General features: G+C 35.0%; 1 long non-coding RNA gene across 1 annotated transcript; it reads right to left on the minus strand.

Annotated features, from left to right (window-relative positions):
- Positions 1-1,426: 1,426 nt before the first annotated feature.
- Positions 1,427-18,382, minus strand: LOC308179317. The gene is made up of 3 exons (XR_013940333.1): positions 17,101-18,382; positions 2,644-2,706; positions 1,427-2,171 (listed from the first exon to the last, which is right to left on the minus strand). It is a non-coding gene; the product is annotated as an uncharacterized lncRNA (long non-coding RNA).
- Positions 18,383-19,026: the final 644 nt, after the last annotated feature.

Here is a 19,026-nt window from a genome sequence, read left to right on the forward strand (position 1 = left end):
AATATTAATTTGGGTTCAGTCTCCAGCGCAAATTCTCAGAAAGCACTCAAGACTATGCTCAGCATGCAAAATGTTCTGGTCTCTAAAATATTGTTTTTAAGTGCTTAGTTTTGATAACTTGCTGCCTTTCAATAACACAGAAATCAATGCAAGATCTTCACCTTAGCAACAATGGAAATCCTAAAAGTTTAAAAGCAACAATGGAAATCCTAAAAGTTTAAATGCACTTATTACAGTGCCAGAGTAAAGATATTCACAGCTAGAAGGGTACTTCACTGTTACATTTGTTGTCGATTGGAAAAAAATCATCTTGTTTCTCCTCTTGGAATCCAATGGATGTGAAGCAGCCAAAAGCTTTTTAATTTTTTGCATAATGTAGAATAAAGGAAAACCAGACAGGAAAGGAAAGTGAAATAAACCAGTGGAGTGGGAAACTAAATACTAGAAAATGTCAGGTTGCTGCGAGCAAGAAAGAGGAACAGTGATATCAGGGAGAAACTGATGCATGGGGAAAGTATATACCAGGGATGACTGACCAGACTACATTGGAGGAAGCTTAAGCACTGCACATTTGGTTCCTCTCCTCATTGATTTGAACAAATTATTCTTTGCTTTCTTGCTTACAGCTCTACCTTCTTATTTTGGTCCCCTCCACCCTCTACCCCCACTTGCTCTGGAGCTTTACTTCACTTAACTTGTTGCAGCAATTGTAGCCTCAATATATTCAGCTCTGTTAGCTTCAGTGAATTTGGCACTCACCTGAATGTCTAAAATGACAGACACAGAACCTCAAGAGAGTTTTGATAGGAGCTGCAGCTCCCTGACTTCAGTACAGCTGAATGTATGACAGCTCAAATGTGATGCAAGTCTGACTAACAGAATAATACCACTCGGATGTGCAATGTGTATTAGGTGACAGCAGCTCTGAATATTTCAAATGTACATTTTTTCTAATAGAAAACTAAAAATAGCCCAGCTATAAGCCTGCCTAAGAACCCTATGCAAAATCTAATATGATCAATGGGAACTTTTGATACTAATGAAAGTAAAGGATGTCCTTAGGTTGACTGGAGATTGGTTTTGTGAGTTTTACAAAAAAGATAGAAAGTATTATTCTGCAAAGCAAGCATTTTTACAGTCCACCAACATTATAACAGGTAAGTATAAACATAACTGTGGAAAAAATCCACTGCAATAATTCTGAATGCATTCATGTCATTCAGTTCAGAGAGAAAACCAACCATTTCAGTTTTGGGATCTTGTTTTGAGACTGATTAATTGAACAAGTGATTGCTCTGTCTACATTATCAATTAAAGGTTTATATCCTACACATGACAACTGGTCAAGGCACTGTTAAAAGAAAAATCTTGAGTCTGTGCACAAGAATAAACTGGAAATTCATCCTTCCTGACATTATGAAAAACACACTCATGATATGGCACTGAGCGTTGGAGTTTCATTCCAAGGCTCATGCACTCTGCAGCACTCCTGTCAGCCAATTTTACATGCCAGGTGTCTTAGAGGAAATGGGATCCTGGAAAGGAAAACCAGTAGAAAAGAAAAGAATACTAGGTTTACTTCATGTAAACATGATGAGGTTCTTTAATACAGGAAAAAATACAGGCCAAATGCTTCAGGTCTTAAATTGAGCAAAACTTCTTGTACAGTCAAGAACTTATTAGAAATCACAGATTTTGGCTCAGTGTGATTGATGCAAGACAGATCTAGGGAACTGTGTAGCTGACAAAAAAAATTATATGAATAATACTGTCATCACATTCCCCACATTAGCAAAGCTCATAAACACATAGGCAAGAGGAAAAGGGAAAAAAAATGGGAATTTAACCATTTACTTAAGTGTTTTTTGAAAATAAGACTATGTTTGTTAAATAAAATTGCTATTTCAAATTTTGTATGAAGAACATCAAATAGCAGAATCCAAGAATTTAGGTAAAAACCACCACTATAGCCATACCTAAATTTGCTTAATTAAAACCTGGTAATCATTCTTATAAAACTATAAATTAAAAAAAAAAAAAAAAAAGTAACGACAAGGGAGTCCACCAAAGGGTGGAGAGACATGATGGACTTTAAGAGACTTGGCAAAAAAGAGTTGTTCTTGTGCGCTGGAGACATTTACTTCCAACTCTTCAGAAAATAAAAGCAATTGCTGAAAAAAAAAGAAAAAAAGAAAAAAAAATAAATTCTAATGAACTGGTAAATATTTTACATTTGAATCAAGAATGAGAAAACAAAAAGTTATTTTTACATTATTTTATCCTTGCTGTGTCCCATGACAAGGCATGTAAGGCATATAGTTAACTGGCCTCATTTCAGTTACTTTTAGAATGCAGGGGAATGTACCAACAATAAAATGTGATAGAATTCACGTATCTGCATTTTCAAATCAACAAGAAAAAAAGTGAGGATGCAGTATCCCTAATTCTGAATACTTAGAAAACCACAAAGCCTTGATTTATTTCATAATAATGTATCTATTTTCATTTTTATACACTGCAATTTGCATAATATAATAAAAATTCTAAGGCATACTCCAATGGAAAAAAAAATATCCTTTTTTAATGTTTTAATTTGTGGATGTATAAATTTGCAAGAAATAGTCTGAAAACCTATTTTCTTACCTATTTCTGCAGGACGAAATTCTAAGATGCTTGACCAGAATGAGACATCTCCTAAGGAAGCAGCTGAATCAAAGACAGAGTAAAAAATCTTAAGACTTAGCACTTGCTACTATATGCAAGCCCCATGTAATGTCTTTTGCCTGGTCCTTTTCACTTGAGGTTATATTTCTTGTCACTCACAGAACTTTATCTGTTGAAAGCACAGAGAGGACAGCAGTTAAGAATGCAAACTCACACCATTTAGTATGGTAGGTGAACATTTATCCTGAGAAGTTACAAATAGTTCAGGGGCCAACACTTTTGAAGAAGGGAGGCTACTTAGAAATACGATACAGTGTTACTGAAAACCAAAATTAGGGAAAAACATAGATAGCTTCTGTCAGTGGTTTTGCTGGAATTTTAAAATACTTAAATAAAAAAGCATTTTCATATTATATATTAACAAACAGCAACAAATTTAAAGGTCCAAGAAGTAGAGATGAAGTCCTCACAAAGTCTCCTAATAAGAAATGGGAGCCCAGTTCCCTAGGGCAATTCTGAATAGCCCCAGCTCTTGACATTTACTGAACACTTTCAATTCCCTGCATTCACCTGACCTTAAAGCATTCGGCTGTAAAGAGATGAGGCTTCCAATGTGGAAAGGCTAACTTGAAGATTTTTTTAAATATATTTTTATTGTTTTTAAGTAAGGCAGAATTGATGGAAAAGGTAAAAAGAGGAAATGTTTTTAGGCCATTTTGAGGGAGGGAAGAAAAGATTATCAATCAAGAGGAAACGATTGTGTGAACAGGGTGAGCCACAAACGCTAAAGAAGTATTATAAAAGGAAAACCAAACATATCTCATTACTATAAAAAAAAAAAAAAAAAGATGGTGGAAGGATAGAAAACACAATTAACAAAACAAGGTTTTACTAGTGCTGATTATTTGAAAGGCCACTTTCACCTCCTAGTGGTGAAAAAATCAAAAGCAGAGTAGAGTTTTAAAATAAATATTCCACAATGTTAGTTCCAACCACTGCATCTTAAATGTAGTACAGCTACAGGCATTTACTACAAATTTTTAATTCTTTTCAAACTATAATGAGAAATATTTGATGGGCAGACATTTCCTTTCACTTTAGACATTAAAGAGATATTCTGAGGACACAGGAGATATTTCAATATGTGGGGACAGTAGAAGAATGTGAACTTGTTAAGTTCAGCTCTTCCATAACTATAAAAAAAAAAATCAAGAATAACACAAATACTTCAATAAAGCAGTTGGAATAAACTTTAAAATTGTATTAACAATCATAAAAAATGTTTTCCTTATTTATCAAAAATATATATATATATATCCAATTTCTGACATATGAGGAGGGGCTGAGTGAGCTGGGACTCTACAGCCTCTGGAAGAAAGGTTTGAGGGGGATCTTATCAAAGTGTAACAGACTGCAAAGTAGTAAAGAAGACAGAAACAGTCTCTTTTCAGTCGTATCTAGGGAAAGGGAAAGAGGCAATAGGCATGTGAAATGAAGGAAATTCTGCTCAAATGTAACAAAAATCATCCTACTTAGGGTAGCCAAACACTGGAATAAACTGCCCAGAGAGGTAGTGAAGATAATCCTTTGAGATAATCAAAATCATTCTTGGACATAATCAATCATCCTTGGAGATAACTAAATCCAGCTGGACACGATCCTGAGCAAAGTGCTATAGCTGATCCTGCTTTGAGCAGGGGTGTTGGTCCCTTCTTACCTCAGTGATTCTATGGTCCTGTAACAACAGAATAAAATAAAAGTTCTCTGGGGAAAACTACAGCTGCCAATTAAACTAATTCCTTTAATTTATATTTACCAAAGGAAGAGCAATGAAATTACAGATATTTTAGCATTATGTTTTTAATTGTAAAAATCTAAACAAAAAATATATGCTATGTCACTTTCCAAAATCATCAAAATTCAGAAAACTCATTCAAAAAGAACTTTGAAAGGAAGCATTCACATGCATTTCTAGGTGTAACAAACAGCAAACAGAGGCCATCTTAAAATACTATCAAAGCTATTTAGCTGTATACTTCATTTTAGCAGACTGTCATTATTCTTTACATCATCTGCAATGGGATGGCCTAAAGTAAATGAAGAATGGGACAAAACACTCAGATGATCTAACACTGTTATGTACCATAGAGCCTGTACCATCATTTCTGACCTATTTGGAAGCATTTAATTGTTGACCATTTGGGATCTTCTATTTCCCAAAGTTATGTTGAATTGTTACCAAAAAGAAGTTGATGACCAGCTAAGAGAGCAGCTACCTCTCATGATATATTGAAATTTATTGATAATTTACTGTAAAAGTGGAATCCCATATATTGCATAAGAAACAACAAGCAAAGAACACTCCTACAGCATCACACCTTCTAAACTGAAACATCAACATTCTTCTACTTTGTTGCCAAGCTTCAGATAAGTAAAATGTAGGCTGCTGGCTACCGATTTGTCCATGCTTAATGTTGCAGAACGATTAGAGACAGCTAGAATGTGACCAGATTTCAGTTTGAAGACTTATTTATGTTAAAAATGTGTACATCCCAGGACTTAAGTGTATTAAATGAAGATGTTTTATATAAGACATAAAGATTTAAAGGCACCAATTGTATTTCTAGTATACCTAGCAAAATAAAAGGAAATTATAAATAAAATTAAAATTACCAATATAATGAAGAATCACCAAAATTATAAGAAATTTTCACTACTTCCAAGATATTTCATATTTGATCAACACACACATTCCAATAGGGGATGAGCCTTCCCCAGTATTTTTAATATCTTACTTGACCTACATTTTGAAAACAACATTGAAATACTCATATTTCTGTGTTTTGCAAATTAATAAAATTCTCCTGGAAGTTTCTAGTCCAATGTCCTTGAAAGCACTTTGATGGTGAAGAAAGCATTAACCAGCTGCTGCTTCACAGATGCTGAAAAAGCATGGAACAAATGATACTGATTGTAATGATATGTTGCAGAAGCGATAGCAGTGGAGCACTTCTGTTGAAGACAGTCTTCCTGTTAAACAGAAGACCAAGCACAGACTCTTCCTCTTGTTCTGTATAATACGACTAGTACAGATTGCAAATCTCTTAAAAAGCCTACAGGGTTTCTGACTAATACTGAAAAGAAATTAGAAGAAATCCAGCTAAGGGCCAAACAATATGAGCTGAATCTCATGTGTTATTGGAAATTATGTAAAGCTTTCAGTTAGCTAGAAGGAAATAGGAATTGAAATCAGAAAACATCCAAGTACATATTTCTTAAATTTAAGTTAATTTACTAAAGTCATTTTATTTCCTCAACTTCTGCTGCTTGAGGCAAACTTCCAGTGACAGCTACAGGTCTTACTTTTCAATAAAGCTAACTTCCTCACTTCTAACAGGATCATCAGTTTTACTTAAATAAATATTTGATTGAAAACTTATATTTCCTGCTGCATAGAAAGTATCAACACCAAACAAATACCAATCAATTATTAGTCAAGAATTCACTTTTCCACTGGAGGAGTGAAAAAAAAAATAAAAAAGGCATTCTTACATGAGTTTTTGCTGGTCTTGACTAAGAACTTAATTTGACGTGGCACTGAATAAATATCTACTAATCTTGGAGGAAATAGAGAATGTTGACACATCTTAGGAGAAATAAGCCATTTCAGGATTGAATCTCAGAGTCAGATTTAATCTATATAAAAATACTAACACTGATAGTAACACAACTTTTAAGAAGGAGGTAAGTTATACTGAAATAAACTCGTTCAAGGAGGCTTTCAAAATTCTTCTCCTTTGTACAATGATAATAAGCATGCAGACAGGAATTTATGCAGCTGTTTTATGTGACAATTCTTTGAAGAAATCTAGAACATATAAACTTGGAATGATGAAACATGTTTCCAAACATAGTTAAAACAAATTAAAATTTTTCATTTCTGAACATATATTTAACATAGTTAATATTACTCAAAACGGATGGGAAAGGCAGCACGACTGAACAATATAATCGCTGGGTATAATTTTTTTTAAGAAGAATCAAGCAGGTTAAAAGGGAAAAGCAACAATTTTCCAACACTGTCAAAAACAGCAGTTTTGAGATTACTGACATCCTGAAATCAGATAGTCTTTAAATCTTATTAAAATCCAAAATGCAATTCTAGTTAATACTTGAGTGCTAAATCAAATAATAATAATAATAATAAAAAAAATAAAAAAAAAGGAAGGAAGGAAGGGAGAGAGAGAGAAAGAAAGAAAGAAAGAAAGAAAGAGAAAGAAAGAGTGAAAGAGAGAAAGAGAGAGAGAAAGAGAGAAAAAAGAGAAAGAGAAAGAGAAAGAGAAAGAGAAAGAGAAAGAGAAAGAGAAAGAGAAAGAGAAAGAGAAAGAGAAAGAGAAAGAGAAAGAGAAAAAGAGAAAGAGAAAGAGAAAGAGAAAGAGAAAGAGAAAGAGAAAGAGAAAGAGAAAGAGAAGAGAAAGAAAGAAAGAAAGAAAGAAAAGAAAGAAAGAAAGAAAGAAAGAAAGAAAGAAAGAAAGAAAGAGAGAAAGAGAGAAAGAGAGAAAGAAAGAAAGAAAGAAAGAAAGAAAGAAAGAAAGAAAGAAAGAAAGAAAGAAAGAAAGAAAGAAAGAAAGAGAAAGAAAACGAGAAAGAAAGAAAGAAAGAAAGAAAGAAAGAAAGAAAGAAAGAAAGAAAGAAAGAAAGAAAGAAAGAAAGAAAGAAAGAAAGAAAGAAAGAAAGAAAGAAAAAGCAAGAAAGAAGGAAAGAAAAAGAAAGAAGGAAGGAAGGAAGGAAGGAAGGAAGGAAGGAAGGAAGGAAGGAAGGAAGGAAGGAAGGAAGGAAGGAAGAAGGAAGGAAGGAAGGGAGAGAGAGAGAAAGAAAGAAAGAGAAAGAAAGAGTGAAAGACAGAAAGAGAGAGAGAAAGAGAGAAAAAAGAGAGAGAAAGAGAAAGAGAAAGAGAAAGAGAAAGAGAAAGAGAAAGAGAAAGAGAAAGAGAAAGAGAAAGAGAAAGAGAAAGAGAAAGAGAAAGAGAAAGAGAAAGAGAAAGAGAAAGAGAAAGAGAAAGAGAAAGAGAAAGAGAAAGAGAAAGAGAAAGAGAAAGAGAAAGAAAGAAAGAAAGAGAAAGAAAAAGAGAAAGAAAGAAAGAAAGAAAGAAAGAGAAAGAAAAAGAGAAAGAAAGAAAGAAAGAAAGAAAGAAAGAAAGAAAGAAAGAAAGAAAGGAAAGAGAGAAAGAAAGAAAGAAAGAAAGAAAGAAAGAGAGAAAGAAAGAAAGAAAGAAAGAAAGAGAAAGAAAACGAGAAAGAAAGAAAGAAAGAAAGAAAGAAAGAAAGAAAGAAAGAAAGAGAAAGAAAGAAAGAAAGAAAGAAAGAAAGAGAAAGAAAGAAGGAAGGAAGGAAGGAAGGAAGGAAGGAAGGAAGGAAGGAAGGAAGGAAGGAAGGAAGGAAGGAAGGAAGGAAGGAAGGAAGGAAGGAAGGAAGGAAGGAAGGAAGGAAAGAAAGATTCAATTTTTTGATCTTCCTGAACTCACTGCTGGGGCAGTTCACTTAACTCTCAATCCACTACATCTGCCACCAGGTAAAGATGTCAGAGACCTTTTGCGCTGAAATGCCAGACAACAACTGTGCTCTCTAACTAAGACAAATATCTCTTCTCTGTGCTGTATATGACAGGTTTTGGAAAGGTGATATTACATAAGCTTCCCAAATAAGACCAGTTTTGCTGGGTCTGCAGGTATCCATTCATTATTACCAAGACCAAAGGCACCGCCAGCCGTGATACATATCTTACCAGATTGAGGCAGATTTAAGGTCTTACAACTTCCTTCCACCTCTTAGCTGTAAGGACTGTACTCAGACATCAGTTTGCACTAGGAAGTCTTTGAAAGCACTCACTTGACCTTAAGGTCCACTTTTCCTGACAACCTTTTTTCCATCTGCTCATGGCATAAGAAGTGCAGTAAAACTTTAGTGACCTTAAGTAATTTTGCTGCACTGAGGAAAACTCTATCTTGGCATCTACACATACCACTAGCTAAAGGATTTCAAAACATGAAATCCATCTTGCTGGCTGCCCTTGTTCACTGCCCAGGAAGTGGACTACTTCCTAAAGTCTAAAAGTAAAATAGCTGGTTAAAAGGTGAACCCAGATTTTTAAACCATTTACCTGCTTTCTGTTATTTAATTAGCTTTTTCATGGGATTCTTTCTCAAATGTACTTCGAGGGAAGAGCCTGCCCTCCACTTGTCCCCATGACAGTCGCCCTGCCTCCAGCCAGAACAGATCATCCAGCAGAAGCTAGGTAACTCTCAGCAGCAATAAAGAAAAAGAATTACCCAGGTTGCTGACAAAGTTCCACACAATAACTCTGGAAGAAAAATCTGTCAAAGGCAGGTTTTCTCTTATGATGCTCTGTTTGAAGATTTTCTAAAATACTTCCTTCAACCACAAGTTTTCTACTACATTTTTAACAAATAAATAAATTAATTAATTAACCAACATTTCAATCAAACTATGTTTTCTCTCTATATAAGTCACTCTTACCATGTCTGGAATTGTTTACTCCTTTAGCTGATTCTTACACTTTTATTGATTAGGAAAGGTGCTTAGGAAAGTTTATTATGGGACAGATTTGGGCCTCTATGGTATGTATTCTTAAATTAAACGAAGGACATAACGGATCAGAATAATGAAATAATGCAAGAAACTAAATTTGGTAGCTGGGTGCATGTTCTAACAACTGTTGTTTTGATTATTTGGGGCACTAAGTATATTATTTATTAATGAATTGCCAAAACTATGCATTCATCCAGAAAAGAGACAGCAATGTCTCCGGTTGAAAACAATTTAAAATCATGGGTTTAGAAACTTATTTCAATAATGTAATAGCAAGCAACAATAAGATACATTTATGTATATAGCCATGACTGACTTAGAGGTTGTCAGTGATGGTAATTCTATAGCCCTCCTCTGCAATCTTTTCCAGTGTTTTTGCATCACACTCAGAGAGAAATCCAGAAAATTCCAAGAAAAGAATAAGGTTATTCTACTAACTACAAAATAGCCAGACACAGTTTATGCTTCCAAGTGCTGTGCGTTTAATAAACAAGTTCCAAAGACATATTTTTGCACTACAATTAAGCACTCACACAGATTTGGAGCCCAATTTAGATCCAGTCTAAATTTATGTTTAAACAGCTCTGGCTTTCCCAATGTACACTGATTGAGGTTGCTTTAGTAAGGATTGCATTTCTGAGGATTTTATGATTTTGTTTGCTTTTGGTGTTTTAACCAATTAAAAATATTATTAAATGAAACCAGCACATCAAAAGGTTGTACAAGATGTTAGAATAATATAAATTCTTGTAAGTGGTTTTGTTTTTGCTGTTGTGTTTGTGTGTTTGTCTTTCAAACTGTTTATGTTAAGGCTGGCTTGACCGGGTGTTGGGACCTCCCAGCAGTTTACAAAGTTATCTTCTTGTCTCCTTTTGGCAGCTATATCAGTTGATCCTATAAGTTCTCATTTCTATATCTGAATGTTAGGTGTTTCTGTCTGTCCTCCAGCCATGTGATCTTTCCAGAAATAAAGAAATAAATAAAATAATTAAATAAAGGTATCAGAACGTATATTCTCCCTCCATTAAATGCTTATGAAACTTTTTATGCTTATGAAAAATATCACATTAGCCAATTATTGGTGTAAAATGTGAAGTAACAAAACTATAAGCAGTACCACTGTATAGCATGATTATACAATACAAAAGCATCAACAAATATATGGACTCAATTATATTAATACCACCGTATCTATAAAATCTATGATGGGCTTTAATTTTGTTAGTTTTAGAAGACAAGGTCACCCAGCAGCAGTGATTTATAGCAGCCTTTCCTATTATTGGTGTCTGTTCAAGGATAGAGAGGAATAATTTCAAAAGTCTCAGTCAGTACCTTTTTTTACCCACACTAAATTTATATGTTGAAAAACAAAACATAAAAAGTCAGTTCAAGGCTCTGATCATAATATACTAATTCAGATGCAATAGTCTTGGCAAACTATATTTTTTCCCTCAGGCTGTAACTTGTTATGTCACTAAACTTTTGGTGACTCAGAACATCATATTGTACCAACACTGCTCTCAAAATGCAAATTGCTAATGACTTCTCTTAGACCAATATAAATCTGGAATATATATGCAATTCAATGCAGCATTTCCAGGAGTACCATAAACATCCTTCCTCATAAGTCTAAAATAATGGCAATCAAAGTTTTATTTCATTCAGCTATTCACCTACTGTCATGCTGAATAGGTATGATGTAACATTTGGAAAACATTGGCACTCTTGCATATGGTACACTACTTCACAGAGTTAACATACTTTCTTTTTATTTGAACAAGTATCAACACAACAGTAAAAATCCACCATCACCACCAATACCACCCCCACCCACACACACTTTTTTTTTTTTCGACATTTTCTATTATTTTTAGGACTTTGCTGTTTTATAATATACCTAAATGTGAGCAACAGCAAAACACATTTGAATTTTCAGGCTCAAAGTTGTCAATATATTAAACCCATATGTGCTACTAAACAAAAATAACAGCATAACAATGAAATATACAAAATGTAAGAATTCTTTAAGTTTATAATCTCAGTATGAATTATGGTGTAAGTTAAGTTTTACTTTGCTTAGAGTAAAGGAGGTTGAATTATTGTTTTGCAGGCTATATTATGACAATTAGCTATGTTATTTATGCAGTAAATTCAAGATTTTACATTAGACTGAACTGTAGAAACCCAACCATTTAGTTTGAGAAAGGTTAATAGGTGACATAGTGTCACACAACGGGCTTGAATAGGAAACCCCAGTTACCCAGGACTCTTGGAACTGATCATGGACTGGCCAGAAGACAAGGATTTCAGAATATTGCCAGAGGAGGAGGTGATGCATGCTCAAGAGGGCACACAGTATAATTAATTACCAGAGAATGAGAAGCAATATGCCCTGTTCACTTATGGGTCCTGTCATATTGTGGAAAAGTATAGGAGGAGGAAGGCAGTAGTGATGGCAGAAGTGAAGGCCATCCAGATGGCTTTAGATACTGCTGAATAAGAAAAGCGGCAAGTGCTCTGTCTCTGTATTGACTCATGGGTGGTGGCAAATGCCCTGTGAGGATGGTTACAGCAGTGGAGGCAGAGCAACTGGTAGTGCAGAGGCATGGAAAACTTAGTTTTGGTGGCAGAGTATCATATTAGAGAATACAACAAACGGGCCATACATAAGTCATGGGCCCTCACAGGATTCACAGGGCCCACACAGAATCTCACAGGGACCACACAGTACCCATGTGCTGAGGGAGCTGGCTGATGACATTTTAAGGTCACTCTCAATAATCTGTGAATGGTCATGACAAATAGGATAGGTGGCTAAGGACTGTAGGAAATCAAAATCACTTATCTTCGAAAAGGGCAGGAAAGAAGATCCTGGAAACTTACTACTTCTGTGCCTGGGAAGGTGATGGAACAACAAATCCTGGAAACAAATTCTGGGCATGTGAACAAAGAGAAAGTTATCAGGAGTAGTCAGCATGGATTAATCAGAAGGAAGTCATGTTTGACAAGCCTGAGGTGAAAAGACTGGCTTCATAGAGGAAGGGACAGCAGTAGATAACGTCTACTTAGACTTAGTAAGGATCCCATAAGATCCTCGCTGCTGATGTATTGACTGGATGAGCAGTCTGTAAGGTGGATTGAAAACTGGATGAATAGATGGGCCCAGAAGGTGGTGAGCAATGGTACAAAGTCCAATTTGAGGCCAGTAAACAGCCTTGTACCCCAGGGATCAATACTGGGTGCAGTTCTCTTCAACATCTTCATTAATGATCTGGATGATGGGGCAGAATGTACCCTCAGCAACTCTGCTCATGACACAAAACTGGAAGGAATAGGTGATACACCAGAGGATTGCACGGCCATTCAAAGGGAACTTGACAGGCTGGAGAAATGGGCTGACAGGAATCTCACTGAGTTCAACACAAGGGGAATGCAAAGCCCTGTACCTGGTGAGGAATGCACTCCATGCTGGGTGTTGACAGCCTGAAAGTAGTTTTGCAAATAAGGACCTGTGTCTCCTGGTGGAGAGCAAGTTGAACATGCACCAGCAATGTGGCCTTGCCACAAAGAAGGCTAATTGTCTCCAGGGAAGCATTAGGAGGAGTGCTGCCAGCAGGCCGAAGTGATCTTTGCCTCTACTCAGCACTGGTGAGGATGGATCTGGAGTATTGTGTCCAGTTCTGAGCTCCGTAGTACAACAGAGACACACTGGCATACTGGAGAGAGTCCAACAAAGGGCCAATAAGATGATTAAGGAATGGGAGTATATCTCTTATGTGGAAAAGCTGAGATAGCTGTGACTGTTTAGCCTAGAGAATGCACAGAGGAGATTCAAGAAAGTCTGCAGGAAAGAAAACAGGCTTTTCTAGAGAAAAACCCATAGGGCAGGGCAGCCCTGAACCCCAACACATGAATGCACTCAGCTTGCAGAACTCATTTTCCATGACAGGATTATATCTCCACCTTGCGCTCATTTTTTCTAAACTGTGCTGCATGAACTAGTATTCAGTTTCAACCTAAAGAAATAGTTTCATGATTATTGGAACTAATGACACTTAGTTTGCTTCAAATTTATGTAATCATTACGAGCTTCAGTGGAAGCTTTTCCTGTAGGTGAAACTCTCATTCACATTCATTCCCTGCAGTCTAAAAAAGTGTAAGCTCAGACAGAAACTTGTCCTTCAGTTAGGAAACTTAATGGGTCTCTCTTCGTCTAGCTACTTACTTTAATGAAATTGATAGGAACGTCCCTACCTCTCCTCTACTCCCTGAACAAATTTGGTTGAAAGTGGCAGAGAAGCAAAAGCTAACAATACACTCCTACAAAATCTACACATTGTGTGGCTGCCTAAATCTTATTTCCATAAGAAGTCAGCTAAAAATATTCAGGTGAATGTCATAAATCTTAACATTCTATTTTTGTATGAGAAGAGAGTGAATTTCTTGTGGAACATCCTTCTTGTGCTCAGTTAACTCAAAGTTTGTTTCATCTCACTATATTATATATAATGATCTTAAGGGGACAATAGGAAAGGATGTTCACAAGAGCCATGATCAGCTGCATTATTTTCACTCAGTGAAAACTGAAAGATATAATGTCAACTATAAATTGCATACAAATTATCAGACTATTGACCATTATTATCAGTTCATGAATTTCCTCCCCCATATTTCTAGATCAGACAGGGTTAGGGTAATAAATGCAGCTTCTATTCAGATACAATGTTAGGTCACAAGTATGTTTCTCAGTGAATAATCTACAGGTAGAACAATTACCTAGGTCTAGTGAGGTACATGCAAAATTTCCTGGGCAAATGCTTACTTCCCATCAGTTTCTTGAACTAGCCTGATATACAACTAAGAACTGAGTAGGATGATGTATATCAGAGAGAAGTACTTGTTCCCCAGAATACTTCTAAAGAACCTTTTTGCTTGTTTTTGTGTTTGTTTTTTTAATCAATGTAGGGTTATATTATAGTTGAATTACACTAACAGTTTTCACATTTGGGGTAAAATTAAATGCCATCTAATACCATCATCTTAGCAAATTTCCCTGATTACACATGAAATCACCGAACTGGAATTGGGAAAGAGCTGTTGTAATGTTACTGGCCATCCTATTACAGTGTACTACCTGTGCCAGTTATGCAACAGCAGTTGATGAGCAGATATTCAGTGGCATTAAAACATTGGAGGAGCATTGATGGCAATAGAACAGTGTAATCATAACCCAGGGCAGTAGCATGGGTCCAGTGCTGCAAAACACGAGTTGCCTGAGTTAATCATTTCCTATAATGTCAACATTTTTAAACTAGAAATGGGGCTAAGTACTCTGTTGATACCAATCCACTTTTCTTTTTATTCTACAAAAGAGGATGAAGCAAATGTGATTATTTACCAAGTCTCATTTGCAGCAGGGCTTTGTCACATCTTCCATGAATAGCATCCCCGCTACCAGCAGTCTCTCACATTCAGAAGCACTTAGCACAAACATATTTCCACAGAATAAATTCTTAACTAAAAAGTATTTTTATGGCTGTATATATATGTGTATTTTACATGAGGGGTCACACTTTAACAACTGTTCTAGTTAAAATGTGGTAATTGTATACCTGTGAAAGCTTCAGACAGGCTTTATTTGAACTCTCTTATTACATGCTTGACTAACACATTTCTTTCTCGAAGTGACAGATGAAACCCATGAATAAATTACACTAATTCAAGTATGTTATTTACCTCACCCAGATCCCGAATCACCATTACATATCAGGCAAGTGATGCTTAAAAGGGTGAGATTATAGGATATAGCTCAAAGTTTGTCTTAATAGCTAACTTCAGCTCCAGCTCATCTCTCAAACATTTCCATTTATAACTTAAACTGCCACAGTTGGATTACTACTCACTGCCTCATGATTTTAGAAGGCCAAATTCTCCACACTGTTGCAAACTCAGAATATTTTCAAGGACTGAAAATAAGTTGAGGGGCAAGCAAATGCATTAACAAAGAATAAAATATGTTCTATAATTTCCTAACTTTTTTGTGTGTGTCAAAAATATCCTTGCAACTCTCTTTGTATCTTCATTTAAATTGACCTTTAAAAATTATCTTAATGTTTTTCACCTCTGTTCCTTAAAACTGAAAACCAGGTATAGTGTACACAGGCAACAACAACGATATTAATATTAATAATAAAACAATGTTTCTCCACTGGTCTACACCTAAAAAGAATCTAACTGGCATTTTGAAATTTCTGAAAGTGAATTTGAAATATGCTAGCTACATGGCAAGTTACTGGAACAGACAGAGCAATTATTTAGAGAATTCTACAGGCTTTATTACATGCACACATACAGAGACACACACACATACAGACAAAAAAAAAAAAAATCCAGACATGATCACGAAGCCTTAAAACTACAACGCATTTTATGATAAATGCAAGGATATTGTGTTGGTGAGAGAACCCTAATTCTGCACATAAAATATACAGAAATGGACTAGAGGAATGATAATAGATAGCAAAGAAAGATTAAGCTGTAGAAATGAATGAATGGTTCATAACATTTGAAAGTATATGCCCGAAAAACACACAAAATCAAATATAATAAATACCTCGTGCATACTGACATATGGCAGATGGAAACCATTAAAAATAGAGGACTGTCTGTTTCTGTTATGTTTAAAAAACATAGGTTCTTTTGTCTTCTTCCCCTCCAAAGATTTTTAGCTATCAAAGATCAAATACTGGTCTCTAATCACATCCTCAAATATATGTGTATGAACTTAATCACCTATGCAGTTATTTCTTTTGTTAGTAGTATACATTTTTCAATGCTGAATATATACTGTCAGTCTTGCTTAAATTTGATTGTTAGAAAACTACTGTACAGTTGCAGTTTCTTGCTCTTAATATAGACCTTTATATAGTTCACAAAAGACTCCAGAAGGATTATCTTTCATTAAAGTTTTGTGACTGTCTAAAGCATATTATAAACTGTATATAACATGCTGACCCAAGCTTTAGATAGTAAAACAGAGAAAAAAATATTTCTTCATGTATTTTCTTTAAATTTTATTGTAGGCATTGCAGCTGATTCATTATTTACATAGTGAATCTCCTTCCTAATTCGAACACTTACATGAACGCGTTTATAATTTACTAACAGTGCCTATATGAACCTGTGATTAAACTGCAACTTTCCTACCAAACAAAGAACTAATTTCTCACCTATTCGCTGAAGCACAAAGCTATCTTCCATGAAATTCCAGAGTTGTCTTCCAATTTCAACTCAAGGTTGATTCCTTCGCATTCCTTTCATACATTGTATAAGCAAAATATGATTAAACAAGATATAGATCCATTGATACTGTAGATAATAAACATGGTTGATTTTAATTTCCAGACTGACCATGCACCTTAAGAAAGGTACACTATTTAAAAACAAATTATGTTTATAGGAAAAGGTCACAAATAAATAAGTTTTGTGAAGATGAAGAAAAGAGAAGCCACAGTCTTCTTTTCAGCTGCAAGAATAACGTTAGGAAATGCAGGTAAGGGGTACTATTGATAAATAGAGAAAAATTCCCTTTGTCTAGCATGCAGGGGTCACATCAGGAAAGGACTACTAGCCACAAATAAACCTAAAAATTTAGCAGTAATGAAAGGAATCACTCTTACTCATACAAGCAAAACATATAAGCACTCTTTTACAAATGGGATATATCGCATGATCAGCTTGAAAGGGAAAAAGCTACATTTATTTCATAACATAACCTTTCCTCATCAGCAAGACCTACAAACATCTCTAAATTGCAAACCAGTCTTACCGTCTATTGACTTGACACTTTCCATCTTTGCCAGCTGGCTGTAGTGATCTTCTAGGCTTTTGCCTCAGAAGCCTCCAAAGACATATGTTATTCTGCACAGGGTAGCACACATATCCCTTTGCTCTTTTGCATACCAGAGTGCTCACAGTTAGGATTAATATTTACATACATACCTGGCTGTCTTCCTCATCTTTTATAAAAGTAGGCAGTTTTTTCCAAGATCCAATATTGCCAGACACTTAAAGGTGATCTCATATAGCAAAATTTATCACTGACCTTTGACAGTATTATCTGCTTTTTGTCACCCTCTTGCCAAGACTAACATGCCTAGGATTTGTGGATTTCAGCAAGCTGCCTTTCATTTTTATTGTTATTAGTATTATAAATAACTTGACAGAGAAACATTTACATTTCTCCATGTGAATTCCCCCCCACACCCCTCCCCCCCCCCAAAAAAAAAAAAAAAGAAAGAAAAGAAAAGAACAAATACTCAGACACTGGTCTGACTTCTATTCAGTCTAATGCCAACAATATCATTTTTTTCTTTAAACTTGTGACATTTTAACATGTAAGATCAGATATTCCATTGTCTGGCCAAGCTGGAAATAACAAGCCAATACAAAGATCTCTATGAGACCTATTTCCAAGTCACAGAACACTCCAAGATAGCACACTTTAGAAGAAAACTATGCTTTCATTTGAGTGTATGTTTACACACATAACTTTAATGAAAAACTTTTGCTGATCAATATCTGAAGTGTTCTGCATTTATATTCACTCTGCTCTACCTATGAGCAATTTTGGACAAAGAGTATCTAAATAGTCTGTTTTTCTGACCAAGGAATGTAGAAAGTTGCATTCAGACTTTTTAATTCTTAAAACACTCATACTGTAGCGGATGGTATATGCAGAATATATTTATCAACACCACTTACAAATGTCATTGATTTGGCTCCCACACATGAAACTTCTGTGCAACACAGACCCATTTTGTTTTCAATTTATTGTATATCTAGGCACATACACAGAGGTAACAAAACATGTCATTTTCATTTGCAAGCTGAGTTCAACGTATATCATTCTTTCCAAAATAAATGATGGAATATATCATCAATATAAATGGCTTATCTCTATATTTAAAACTATAATTAACAATTACTTCAGATATAACAACTGCCTTCTGTCGATTTTACTACACTTTCACAATTTTTGTTCATTATCTGATGGCCTAATTCTCGTTTCCTAAAATGAGTATAAATCTAAGACTAATTATAAGTTTTAGTTCAGAGATCTCTTTTGGTTGATAAAATGTTTATGATTTAGCAAGCCCCATTTCTAAATGATTACAAGAAGTAACCAGCCAGTGTTTAAAATGAGAGGAAATGTTATGTAAGCTTCCCTTGATAATTAAAACCAATTTTTCATTAAGCATAACAGCTCTCACAGAAGTATGTAAAGCTAATGACAATACCTAGCAAAATGCAGAGCTTGCCTATTTCTAATTAAAAAATACTTAAAGGACTGCAATCAAGTACATTATCGGAAGCATGATTTTGCACAATCATCATATGGCAAATACTGCAGGGACAATCTTGTTTAATATAATCAATGTCATATGTAACTATTTAGCTTTTGTACCCATTTTAGTATGCTGATGATAAACAATTTCCTTACCATTCTAGAAATGTTTGTCTGTTTATGAAAGAAAATTCAACAACAGGAAAAAATCCAGATGATTGCAATTGATACATTTTTCTAACACCAAAACACTGTTGGGTTTTAAGATTATCTATGACTTCATCTACAAAAATATTCAAGAGATTACGTAATCAGAAATGATGCTGCAATGAGAGTGACAAATAGGGCCCAGTATGCTAGTGCTCTTAAACACCTAGACTATAGAAAGACTATGAAAATATTGTAATT

Source organism: Anser brachyrhynchus, assembly GCF_964034855.1.
Source record: "Anser brachyrhynchus genome assembly, chromosome: 1".
Taxonomy (NCBI): Eukaryota; Metazoa; Chordata; class Aves; order Anseriformes; family Anatidae; genus Anser; species Anser brachyrhynchus.